This window comes from Lipotes vexillifer, unplaced genomic scaffold, assembly GCF_000442215.2.
Source record: "Lipotes vexillifer unplaced genomic scaffold, Lipotes_vexillifer_v1.1 scaffold640, whole genome shotgun sequence".
In the NCBI taxonomy this organism is placed as follows: domain Eukaryota; kingdom Metazoa; phylum Chordata; class Mammalia; order Artiodactyla; family Lipotidae; genus Lipotes; species Lipotes vexillifer.
In genome coordinates, this window is record NW_006773138.1 from 403,570 (window position 1) to 417,303 (window position 13,734).

The 13,734-nt window shown below is 35.6% G+C and overlaps 1 protein-coding gene across 3 annotated transcripts in view; it reads right to left on the reverse strand.

Annotated features, from left to right (window-relative positions):
- FCHSD2 (FCH and double SH3 domains 2) overlaps nucleotides 1-13,734 on the reverse strand; it is a 298,533-nt gene that overhangs the window by 131,134 nt on the left and 153,665 nt on the right. The window lies entirely within an intron of this gene.

Sequence of the window (13,734 nt, forward strand, 5' to 3'; positions counted from 1 at the left end):
ATAAAAAGAAACGAAATTGAGTTATTTGTAGTGAGGTGGATGGACCTAGAGTCTGTCATATAGAGTGAAATAAGTCATAAAGAGATAAACAAATATCGTATATTAACTTATATATGTGGAATCTAGAAAAATGGTAAAGATGAACTGGTTTGCAAGGCAGTAACAGAGACACAGATATAGAGAACAAATGTGTAGACACCAAGTGGGGAAAGTGGTGGGTATAGTGGTGGTGGTGGGATGAATTGGGGGATTGGGATTGACATGTATACACTAATATGTGTAAAATAGATAACTAATAAGAACCTGCTGTATAAAAAATAAATAAATTAAATTAAATTAAAACAACCACAAAAAAAAAACTCTATTGCTAGCATTCTTAGCAAGTACTCTCATGCCTCTCCCCAAGATCAATGGAACCAGTGATTTCTGCTGTATATCACTTTCACTCCCCTGCTCATTTGAGTCCACTCCTGTGAAATCACATTCTCTGCCACCATACATCCTACTCCCTATAAGGCCTAAGATGCTAATTCTTCTATGAAGAAAGGTCCTCCACAAAGAAAGACCACTGCAACTTCTCCCTCCTTATACATTCAACACCAATTTGGGATGCTAGGTATAAAACAGGGAACAAAACAAAGAACCTGCTCTCAGGAATCTTACATTCCAGTGAGATCTGATGGCCTATACCTATTTGAACCATTTGCATTCATAGAACCACATAATTGGAAGGAAGGTATTCATGCACATATAGGGTTGCCTTGAGGATTAAATGAGATAATATGAATGTAAAGCCTGTATAGAATAAAAGCTTAATAAATAATGGCTATTACTTTTACACGCTCTTAGATTGTAGTTACTTTTGTGGAGGTCTTAGTTCTACTTCTAATTTTAAGATCCCCAGCAGCAAGGATTCACAATGCACTCATCTCACTTCTTTGGTAAAGAGGCACTTACAATTGTATGCTATACAGAATAAAGAAAATAGAAGTCCAGCCTTAAAAATGAATGAAATTCTGACATGTACTATAACATGGGTGAATCTAAAGACATTATGGTAAGTGAAATAAAGCAAACACAAAAGGAAAAATATTGTATGATTCCACTTATATGAGGTACCTACGGCAATCAAATTCGTAGAGACAGAAAGTAGAATTGTGGTTTCCAGGGGGCTAGAGAAGAGAATGGGGAGTTATTGTTTAATAGGTATGGAGTTTCAGTTTGAGAAGAAAGAAAAGTTCTGGAGGTGGATAGTGGTGATGGTTGCATAACATTGTGCATGTACTTAACATCACAAACTATACATATAAAAGTAGTCAAAATAGTAAATTTTATGTTATGTATACTTTACCAGAATAATTAGAAAGTCAGTTTTCTCACTTTCCTTTCCCCAAAAGATCTCAGAACAAGGCGAGCATGTCCATTCTTACCACTTCTATTCAACACTATACTAAGAATCCTAGCCAATGCTGTAAGGCAAGAAATAAAAAGACTTGTGGATTAGAAAGACAAAAGTAAACTATATTTGATTTGACATGATCATGATCACTGAAATCCGTAAAGAATCCACAAAAAAGCTACTAGAACTAATAAGTGAAATTAGGAACTGTAGGATACAATGTCATATGGCAGACTGCATTTGCAAAAAAAAAAAAAAAAAAAAAGCCACAGCAATATTTCTGGTGCCATATGTTCTTCCATAACTTTGCATCCTCCCCGCCTTTCCCCACCCCATTAAGAAGTAGAATCTATCCCGTCAATCCCTCTTGACACTGGATAGAACTCTGTAACTTTTTCAATGAATGGAAGGCAGAAGACTCTATGTCCTCTGAGACAATTTCATAAAAGGCAATATTACCTGTGTCTGGTCAGCCTCCCTGCCTCACTCATATATTTGTTTCTGCAACCCAAACACAACACTGTGAGAAAGCCCAGGCAACACAGAGAAGCCGAGTGCAGCAGCTCCAGCCAATAGTCCCAGCAAGGTCCCAGCCAATAGGGAGCATCAATCACCAAACATATGAGAAAGTAAGCTCTCAGAAGAATTCAGCCCCTAGCCTTTGAGCTGCTCTAGCTGCTATGGAATGGTATAGAGACAAATTAACCCCTCTGAGCCCTACCCAAAGTATAGATTCAAGAGCAGAATAAATGCTGATGCTATTTTAAGACACTAAGCTTTACAATAATCTGTTATGCAGAGTAACACAGCAACTGGACAGGTCAATATGTAAAAATCAACTGTATTTCTAAATATTAATAAAAAGAATTGAAAGATGAAATTAAAACATAAATTAGAGTAACACTGATATATTTAGGAATACATTTAACAAATATATGCAAGACTGCTGAGTTAGGCAGAATTATAGGATGATTCCAATGTCTTTTGCCCTTATAAAATCTTAGTGTGGACAGAACACATGACTATGAGACATCATTCCTACAATTATGTTATGTTACATAGTAAAAGGGAGATTATCTGGTGGACTTAATCTATTCACAAGAGCCCTTTAGAAGCAGAGAATTTTCTCTAGTTAGTAGCAAAAGAGAAAGCAGAGATTGAAAAAAACTGAAAAGGATTCTGTGCTAGTTTGGACATGAAGGGAGTCATGTGCAAAGGACCTGAGCATAACTTCTAAGAGCTGAGAAGTGACCCTCAGCCTACAGCCAGCAAGCAAAAAAAGGACTTAAGTCCTATAACCACAAGGAACAGGACTGTGCCAACAACCTGAATGATCCTCGAATCGGATTCTCCTCAAGAGGCTCCAGATGAGAACCCAGAGCAGGTGACACCTTGAATTTTGGTCTTGTGAGATCCTAAGCAGAAAACCCAGCTGAGCCCACCTGGACTTTTGACCTACAGAACTGTGAGATAATAAATGGGGTTAGTTTAAAGTCTCTAAGTCTGTGTCAATCTGTTATATAGTGATACAAATTGAATATACTACAAAGGAGCAAGAGAGAAGTTTTGGGGGGTAGAAATATTCTAAATATTGATTGTGATTATGAAAATGATTACATGGGTATACATACTTGTCAAAACTCAACCAACTGGGGACTTCCCTGGTGGTCCAGTGGTTAAGAATCCACCTTCTAAGGAGATGTTGGTTCAATCACTGGTTGGGGAACTAAGGTCCCACGTGCCATGGGGCAACTAAGCCCATGCACCACAACTACTGAGTATGTGTGCCACAACTAGAGAGCCTGCATGCAACAACTAGAAAGAAGCTCAAGTGCCGCAACAAGGAGCCCACATGCCACAGCACAGGATCCCCCATGCCACAACAAAGATCCCACGTACCGCAGCTAAGACCCGACGCAGCCATAAATAAATAAACAAACAAATATTTTTAAAAACCTCAACCAACTGTATACTTAAAATAGATGCATTTTATTGTATGTTAATTATACCTTAATAAAGTTGACTTAAAAATAGTTGGTTTAAGTATTCTCCTTATACCTCCTATCACCCTATACATTATCCCATAAGTAGTTTTATATACTCTCTGCTTCAATACTCATTTATTGTTTTAAAAAGTTTTTTAATTGAAGTATAGTTGATTTACAATATTATATTCGTTTCAGGTGTAGAACACAGTGATTTAATATTTTTATAGATTATACTCCATTTAAAGATACTAAAAAATAATGGCTATATTACCCAGTGCTGTACAATATACCCTTGTTGCTTATTTATTTTATACATAGTAGTTTGTATCTCTTAATCCCATAACCCTATCTTGTCTCTTTCCTCTTCCCTCTCCCCATTGGTAACCACGAGTTTGTTCTCTATATCTGGAGTCTGTTTCTGGTTTATTTTTTAACTGAAGATAATTGATTTACAAGGCTGTGTTAGTTTCTGGTGTATAGCAAAGTGATTCAGATATATATGATATATATAAATATATAAATATAATTTGTTTCCCTGTGCTACACAGTAGGACCATGTTGTTTATCTATTTTATATATAGTAGTTTGTATCTGCTAATCCCAAACTCCTAATTTATCCCTCCCACCGCTATTTCCCCTTTGGTAACCATAAATTTGTTTTCCATGTCTGTGAGTCTGTTTCTGTTTTTAAATACGTTCATTTGTATCATTTTTTAGATTCCACATATAAGTGATATCACATTATATGTTTTTCTCTGTCTGACTTACTTCACTTAGTATGATAATCTCTAGGTCCATCCATTTTGCTGCAAATGGTATTATTTCATTCTTTTTTATGGCTGAGTTGTATATATGTACCACATCTTCTTTATCCATTCATCTGTTGATGGACATGTAGGTTGCTTCCATGTCTTGGCTATTGTAAACAGTGCTGCTATGAACACTGGGGTGCATGTATCTTTTCAAATTAGAGTTTTCTCCAGATATATGTCCAGAAGTGGGATTGCTGGATCATATGGTAGCTCTATTTTCAACTTTTTAAGGAACCTCCAAACTGGTTTCCATAGTGGCTGCACCAATTTATACTCCCACTAACAGTATAGGAGGGCTCCCTTTTCTCCACACCCTCTCTAGCATTTATTGTTTGTGGACTTTTTAATGATGGCCATTTTGACTGGTGTGAGATGATACCTCATTGTACTTTTGATTTGCATTTCTCTAATAATTAGTGATGTTGAGCACCTTTTCATGTGCCCACTGGCCATCTGTATGTCTTCTTTGGAAAAATGTCTGTTTAGGTCTTTTGCCCATTTTTTTTATTGGGTTGTTTGTTTTTGTGTTATTGAGTTGTATGAGTTGTTTGTACATTTTGGTGATTAAGCCTTTGTCAGTCGTGTCACCTGCAAATATTTTCTCCCAGTCAATACGCTGTCTTTTCGTTTTGTTTATGGTTTCTTTTGCTGTGCAAAAGCTTGTAAGTTTGATTAGATCCCATTTGCTTATTTTTGCTTTTATTTCTATTGCCTTGGGAGACTGACCTAAAAAAACATTGCTACGATTTATGTCAGAGAATGTTTTGCCTAAGTTCTCTTCTAGGAGTTTTATGGTGTCCTGTCTTATATTTAAGTCTTTCAGGCATCTTGAGTTTATTTTTGTGTATGGTGTGAGGGAGGTTCTAACTTCACTGATTTACATGCAGCTGTGCAGCTTTCCCAACACAACTTGCCGAAGAGACTACCCTTTCTCCATTGCATATTCTTGCCTCCTTTGTAGAAGATTAATTGACCATAGGTGTGTGGATTTCTGGGCTCTCTATTCTGTTCCATTGATCCATATATCTGTTTTTGTGCCAATACCACACTGTTTTGATTACTTGTGTTTTATACATTCATTTGTTTATTTTTTTTTAGATTCCACATATAAGTGATAACATACAGTATTTGGCTTTCTCTGATTTATTTCACTAAACACAATACCCTCTAGGTCTGTCCGTGCTAAAAATGGCAGAATTTCATTTTTTTTTATGGCTGGGTAATATTCCATTGTTTACATACATCTTCTTTATCCTTTTGTCTGTTGATGAACACTTAGGTTGATTCCATATCTTGGATATTGTAAATAATGCTGCTATGAACATTGGGGTGCATGCAGCTTTTCAAATTAGTGTTTTTCTTTTCTTCAGATATATACTCAGCAGTGGAATTGCCGGATCATATGGTAGTTCTGTTTTTAGTTTGTTGAGAAAGCTCCATACTGTTTTCCATAGTGACTACACCAATTTACAATCCCACTAACAGTGTATTAGAAAACCCTTTTCTCCACTTCCTTGTTATTTGTAGACTTTCTGATGATAGCCATTTTGACAGGTGTGAGGTGATATCTCATTGTGGATTTGATTTGCATTTCTCTGATAATCAGCTGCTTGGTCATTTTTTCATGTGCCTGTTGGCCATCTGTATATCTTCTTTGGAAAAATGTCTATTCAGATTTTCTGCCCATCTTTTAATCAGATTGGTTTTTTTTTTTAACATTAAGTTGTATGAGCTGTTTATATATTTTGGATATTTACCCTATTGGTCATATCATTTGCAAATATTTTCTCCCATTTAGTAGGTTGTCTTTTTGTTTTGTCCATGGTTTCCTTTGCTGGGCAAAGCTTTTAAGTTTAATTAGATCCTATTTGTTTATTTTTGCTTTTGTTTCTTTTACCTTAGGAGACAGATCCCCAAAAAATATCGTTAAGATTTATGTTAAAAAGTGTTCTGCCCATGTTCTCTTCTAGGAGTTTTATAGTTTCAGGTCTTACATTTAGGTTTTTAATCCATTTTGAGTTTATTTTTGTATATGGTGTAAGAAAATGTTCTAATTTCATTCTTTTACATGTAGCTGCCTAGTTTTCCCAACACCACTTACTGAAGAAATTATCTTTTCTCTGTTGTATATTCTTACCTCCTTTGTTGTAGATTAACTGACTGTAAGTGTTTGGGTTTACTTCTGGGCTCTGTGTTCTGTTCCACTGATCTATGTGTCTGTTTTTGTACCAGGATCATACTGTTTTGATTACTATAGCTTTGTAGAATAGTCTGAAGTGATGAAGCATGATACCTTCAGCTTTGTTCTGTTTTCTCAAGATTGCTTTTGTCCCTCAATTATTGTTGACTCTCTAGCCTAAGACATCCAATTAAGCTCTCAAGTCAGAATACTCAATTTCCTGTTGGTCTTGTCCGCTGGAGGATTTGGGCAGCACATTATCATGATCTGATTTACATTTTTAAGAGATTACTTTGAAAGAATCTAGCATGAAGATTAGCTAGGTAAAGCTAAGAATTCTATTATTAAAGGAACCCTGTCTTAGAACAGTTGTTTCCAAATTATATTTCAAGGAACCCTAATATTCAGCATAATGCCTCAGGAACTAAGGGAAAGAAGTAAAGGATGACATATGCAAGTATGGGTAATGGGGCCCACACAAAGCAGAAAGAGGCTCACAGGCTTTAACCAAACAGCTTCCCTTTTATCTGCTTTATGTATATGGATTCCATGTAGGAGTCTGTAGCAGTTGTTCAACTGCTAAAAATATTTTAAAATCACTGCTTTAGAAGTTTGGTAAAAATGGCCAAGAAGTATCCTAATATTTTGTGTCACAGGGAGCCAACCATAATATAAACAATATAGCAGGGGAAAGGATGTATCACCTCATATTCCATATACCCTTTAGGGGCTGCTCTAGAGAATTATAACCTTGTTTCTGGCTCACTGCTCATATGGCTCATGTCCAATTTATCTCTGTATCACCATGCATATCACCAAATATACACTCAAATATTTGCTGAGTTTAACATAACACACTAACAGTATTAAAAGGTATAATAAAAAGTGCCGTAACACAATCTGGCCCTCTTTGGTAAAGCTGCTAATACACACCACTTCTATGGATATTTCCTTAAGAAATTCTTGCATAAATACACCAAGAGACACATACAAGAATGTTGATAGCAGCATTGTTTATAAGAATAAAACCAAAACAACTAAACTTTCAGCTAAGAAAATGGATAAGTAATTTATGATACATAGACAATGAAATACTAAATAGAAAAATGGTAATTAATAAGGTTAAAAATCCATATTGATGAATTTCAACAAATATAATGTTCAGTGGGGAAAAAGCACGTTGCAGAATATTACAGGGTACAATACCATCTAAGACAATACAATATATTGTCAGAGTGGTGGTTACAACGTGGTGGATGAGAGGGATGTTTTGGGAGTAGTCATACAGGAGGCTTCCATTTTATTAGCAGAGTTTCATTTCTGAAGCTGAGTGGTGAGTTAATGGGTATTCATTTAATTTTTCTTTGAATGTATTTATATACTTAGAAATTTTCATATATAGTTTTTAAAGTTCTATACCAAGGGTCTGCAACTAAGGCCTGTGGGCCAAATCCAGCCTGATGCTTATTTTTATAAATAAAGTTTTATTGGAACACAGCCATTTATTTGTTTACATGTTGTCAATGACTATCCTACAACGTCAGAGTTGAGTGGTTGTGACAGAGAAGCCTAAAATATTTACTATTAGGCCCTTTACAGAAAATGTTTGCCAACTTCTGTTTGATTTCAAGGTATACAGTGCAAATGAAGAAGCAATTAATTCTGAAATAATACGAATACAATCATGGTTATGGTTATTGGGGAAAATGATCATCAGTGTTATTGATAGCCAGATAAAGGAGGAAGGGAGGAAAACAAGCAAAAACTAAATAAGCTTTAGTCCACTGCTGTCCAACAGAACTTTCTGTGATGGTGGTAATATTCTATATCTGCACTGTTCAATATGGTAGCCACTACCCACGTCACTTTTGAGCACCTGAAATGTGGCTATTGTGACTGAAGAACAGAATTAAAAATTTTACTTATACTTAATTATTTTAAATAGTCACATGTACCTAAGGACTATTGTATTTGACAGTGCAGCTGTTGTCAGCAGTTGTCACCTGAAACCTAGAAGGGGATACTTATTCAAGGAAACAATGGGAAACAGAGTTGCCTCTAGTTTAGAAAGTTTCAGCCACTGAAGGAAAGGCAAACATATGGATAATTGTAAGGGCAAGGTTACATACAGATCTGAGAATCATACAATATTAATAAAAATAGAGCCAAATAATTACTCTCTGAAAGAAATAGTATGTAAAGTAAGAGAAGCAGAGAGCCAATCTTGAGATTTGGGGACTTCCATGTTAATTTGTTAAGTTAACAAACATTACTAGGTGGATCAGAAGCACAACAGCTAGAGAGATGGCAGGGAAACCAGAAGAGTTATGACTTAAAATCAAGAAGATGAGAGTTAAAAATGCTACACGAGAATGAAGAAGACTTTCGGAATAATTAGTGCTTTAGCCAGAAAAGCCTTAAAAATAAAAGACTTGGATACCAATAATGACTTTCTCTTCATTTAACCAAGACAAATGTCTGTAAAAGATATGCCATATTATCATATTTTCTATATTTGTCACATATAAAGATGTTCACCTTTTATTACTTTGCCCAATTATCAAGTAGTCCAGATATGTTTAGCTTCCACTAAACATTTGTCTAGAGATAGGGTCCTAGTGTTAAGCTTTTCAAAAAGTCTTTCATTAGATTGACATTTGTTCCCTTTTCTAGTATGATGCATTATACTTCATCCTTCCTCATCCAAACCACTAAGAAAATATTCCACAAGCTTCTAAAAGTAAAAATATCAGTTTATATATTGCACAAGAATACACTACAAAAAAGGAACATTTGAGGAACAAACTACCTTACCTCCCAACAGTCAGCTGAACTGCTTTCTATAGATTTGATGAAATCAGTTATCTGGTTTCCATGGCTTAGCAACAGTTTTTTGTTTTTTGTCATTGTTGTTTTAGTTTCGAGTTTGAAAAAAACTTGCCTGATAATATACAGACACAGAGTAATATATTTAGTATCCACGCTAATCAGTACTGGCATAAGGAATACAAAATATTCCTTGGAGAACCTGTCTAAATACTTTATTTAGAAACTGACATGATCTTACTCTTTAGAATAATTAGAACAGGGGACAATCTGCCATTTTCAATTGTTAATTTTATTCTACAGTTCTCTCAGAATTTATGATATTTATAGTATGCTACCACTTATTATACTAGATTTTACCAACAAGAAGATTGGAATGGTATGTAGAAAAGAACACAGCGTGAAATCTAGGAAAGAATACAGGGTATGAAGTTACAGAGACCTTGATTTAAGTCCTGGCTATTATATACATTAACTGAACCTCACTGAGCCTCCGCTATCTGACCTGTAAAACAGGGATAATGATATTTACTTTGAAAGATGTTATGAAAACTAAATGAAATAATGTATTCTGGGTACCTAGACAGAGAACCCAACAATGTTAGACACCCAAACAGTTGTTCCACTCTCACTCCCAAGCATTTGAGGTCTCTTCTACACTCTCCCCCTCCTCGAAAACAAGATTTATTTAAAACAGAATAATAGAATTTGTTACTTAATAGGACAATATATAACGTGTATAAACAAGTTTCAAAATTAACAAAAACACTCTTCATTATCTCATTTGCTCCTCACAGAAGCCAAAGGAGATAAGATAGTGCAGGATTATCCCACATTTAACAAGGAAAAAGGAAATAAGTCCAATAAGCTGGTATTATTTAAAGAGCTAATGGCACCAGGTCTGAAAGCAGAGAGACCTGTCAGAGTTGAATCCAGGCTTTGTCATAGTTTCCTCATATGTAAAATGGGAATGATTCATCCTGCAAGGATTAAAATGAGATTGATTCTTCATTCACTCATTCATTCTTCAATATGTATTAATTTGCAAACATTTAGCACATATTAGGAATCAAACACTACTAGGTAGCAAGGATGGAGTCTCAAGTGATACAGACACAATCGTTGCCTTCATGGAATGTATAGTTAAGTGGGAGATAAGGCATTTATCACATAATCACACAGATACAGGTAAAACTACAACCATGTTAAGTACTTCAAAGATGAGATAAACCATTTTATGAGACCATCATATTGGGTGGGAGTGTAACTGGGTTAAGGAGATCATGGAAGTCTTCCTCAGCAAACAACACAAGAAAAGAGATCTGAAGAAATGATGAAGGGAGCAAAGAAGGAGTTTTGACCAACTCAAGAGGAGAGATACAAGGATACTGACATTACAGTTTCCCCTACAAATGGTCCACGAGAACACCCTACAGTGAAGCTCAAAGTTGACAAGTCCTACCCACAGGCTGAAAGAGACACTATGCACGGAAAAGAAAACTTTAAAATAAATTCTGTTATTGAGACCACCAGAATTAAAAAGAGAAGATAAAGCACAAAAACCTGTTATAAAAAAAGAACATTCAGGGAACAAAAGGATATTAAAACCATGTTTAAAATTTAAAGACTTAATAAAAGAGTTGAACTATAAAGCTGAAGAGGTCTCCCAGACAGTAGAGCACAATGACAAAGAACAATAATAGAAAAAAGAAATCTGAAGGACTAGGCCAGGAGTCCTTAATAATTAGAATTCCAGAATAATTAAGTCCAACATCTTAATAATTAGAATTCTAGAAAGAGAAAAAAGGGAAGAATTAAGAATCAAAGGACATATTGATAATATTTCATAAGCTTTTAAAAAGAAAAAACACTAGATCAGATATGAAGAATGAGGAATGAAGAATCAGATGGTTTGGAGTTCTCAGTACCAACACAGGAAACAAGAAAACACGAAGAACTGTCTTCAACATCTGAATAAAAATGGTTTTTAACCTTTACTTCTATACCCAAGTATGAGCACAGAAAAATGACATCTTTATAACACAGTATCTCAAAAAACTTACCTCCCATGCCCAGTCTCTCAAGAAAGTACTGGAGGATATTCCACCAAAGAACAAAGTAATCCAAGAAAAAAGAGATACAGACAGCTGGAGATCCAACATAGGAGAGAGACAAAGGAAGGTCCCAGAATAACTGCATTACACGGGACACAGAGGGCAATTAATCCAGATTAGAGGAGTAACACACGACATACTGAGGGCTGTCATCACTAAGATCCTATCAACTGTTAATGTAAGAATAGAACGTCCAAGAAATATAAGGAAAAAAATAATCAACTGTTTAATAAATCCCTGAGAAGGCAGGAGGGAATGAGATATGATCCAAAGCTGAAGTGAAACAGTCATCGTTAGATAGTTATTGAGACTCTTTGGAAGAGTCTTGAACACAGATGAAGCCTGTAATGGGACAATGATGGAGTTCCCTTTTAATGGTTTCTATTTTCTCTGTAAATTAGGAAGAAAGACCGCTTGCTAAGTGTGAAAGAAAAGGGGTAAGTCAGATTTGAGGAGAAGGGAAAAAGTTGAAAAAATTGTTGAAAATAGTAGAGAAAGTCAACCAGGGAAATGCAGTAGGATATCTAAGCAGTGTTGAGGGTCCATTTGATACTGGTTCTACATTAATTTATGATTTATGATGAAAAGTTTTCTTCAACAGTGCTTGGCTCCTTAGATGCAGATATAGAGAGAGTGGTTCATCCAGAGCTGGGATTTCATTTCATTTCATTTATAGGCTAGTGTGTTATTTAAATAATGAACCATATACTCTAACCAGGATAAAGAAGAAGATGAGATAGGATAATATGCCCAAAGTGATCAGGATAATGCCAGGATAATACCAAGCAATCAAAAAAAAAAAAAAAAAAGATAGCTGCTATTACTACTAACCACGGTCCTCTGGCAGTAAGTGATTTCATTATTCTAATTTGTAATCATTTCTATGTATCTCTCTCTTTGACTAGACTGAGCTCTTTGAGGATAAGAAGAGTATCTTGTTCATTTTTGCTTCTTCCCAAAGCCTAGCATAGCTACTACACTCTAAGTGACTATTAAATGTGTATGATGAAATCAATGACTCAAATCTCCTGTTTCCAAGCTATTCATATAAAATATAAATATTTTAAAAAAAGATTCATTATAACTTTAACAAAAATCCAGAAAATAGACCTTACCAAGACAGCTACTAAAGGGCCACTGTCAATTCAATGATAGAAACTTACTAAGTAGCTAACAGCATTAATGGGAGTTTTCCAATACTGCAGACTATGAATAAGCATGCGGAAGAAAATGAATGAACACATACAACATGAAAATTGAGAATATATTTTCCTATTTTTAAGGGATAGGAGGGACTCCTGCCTCTGTTTTTTTTTTTTAATCATTTCAGTACCCTCTAATGTTTCATGAAACGAGTAATCTGAAGCACAACCTACCCAATGATGATCAAATACCTAGGTGCATAAGGACTTCAAAGTAAGTTCAAAGATACATAATCTGCTGGCTAGACCCATTAACCCCCTTTTTGATTCTGGCAGGGGGTAGATCCCCCAAATAATTCTGTACCTTTCCTGGTTTATAAAAGGCCATAGGGTTTTAGGAAAGAGATCTTTTTTGGCTGTGGATTCAATTTAAAAAACATAAAGATGGGGCTTCCCTGGTGGCGCAGTGGTTGAGAGTCTGCCTGCCAATGCAGGGGACATGGGTTTGTGCCCCGGTCCGGGAGGATCCCACATGCCGCGGAGCGGCTAGGCCTGTGAGCCATGGCTGCTGAGCCTGTGCTCCGCAACGGGAGAGGCCACAATGGTGAGAGGCCCATGTACCGAAAAAATTAAAAAATAATAAAAAATAAAGATTTTATTTTTCCTGATGCTTAAACTAATACAGTGTTCATTTAAAAATATGCAAAGGGGAAAGTATATAGTTAACAGCTTTGTTGTAATAGCAGATGGTATATGGGGAATTACAAACTTAAATGTGAGCCGTATTAAAAATCTTTTTTAATAAAGGAGTTGTTTGAAACTGAGTATATATATTTCCCTAGAGAAACCAGGTTATACTGGGAGGCCAAGTCTCCAGTTGGTCCTTGTAAGTCTGAAGCACTGTGTAACAACTAATAAGACACTAAAATGTCTAAACCTTTAGGTCCAACATTTTATGGGAAAATGTATGCAGAGTTCTCATTTGGGATGTCAAAACAATCCCTTGTCTCTCTTACCACCTGTATCCTAACCAGCAGAAGTCAGAACAGGATAGAAGCCAGGAAAAGGGGATTTCAGACAATAAACAAAAAGGAAATAAAAAATTTTGCAATAGGATGCTTTTTAGTTCAGTTTTACTCTCTCCATCCCTCTGTTTTTCCTTAAGTTTCCAGTAAATGTCCTGTCTCTACTTTCAAGGAAAGAACTCGTAGTTTCTGGACAGAGTTTATCTCTTTTCCAGAGGCACTGCAGAAAAAAAAGAGCGCCCATTCCTG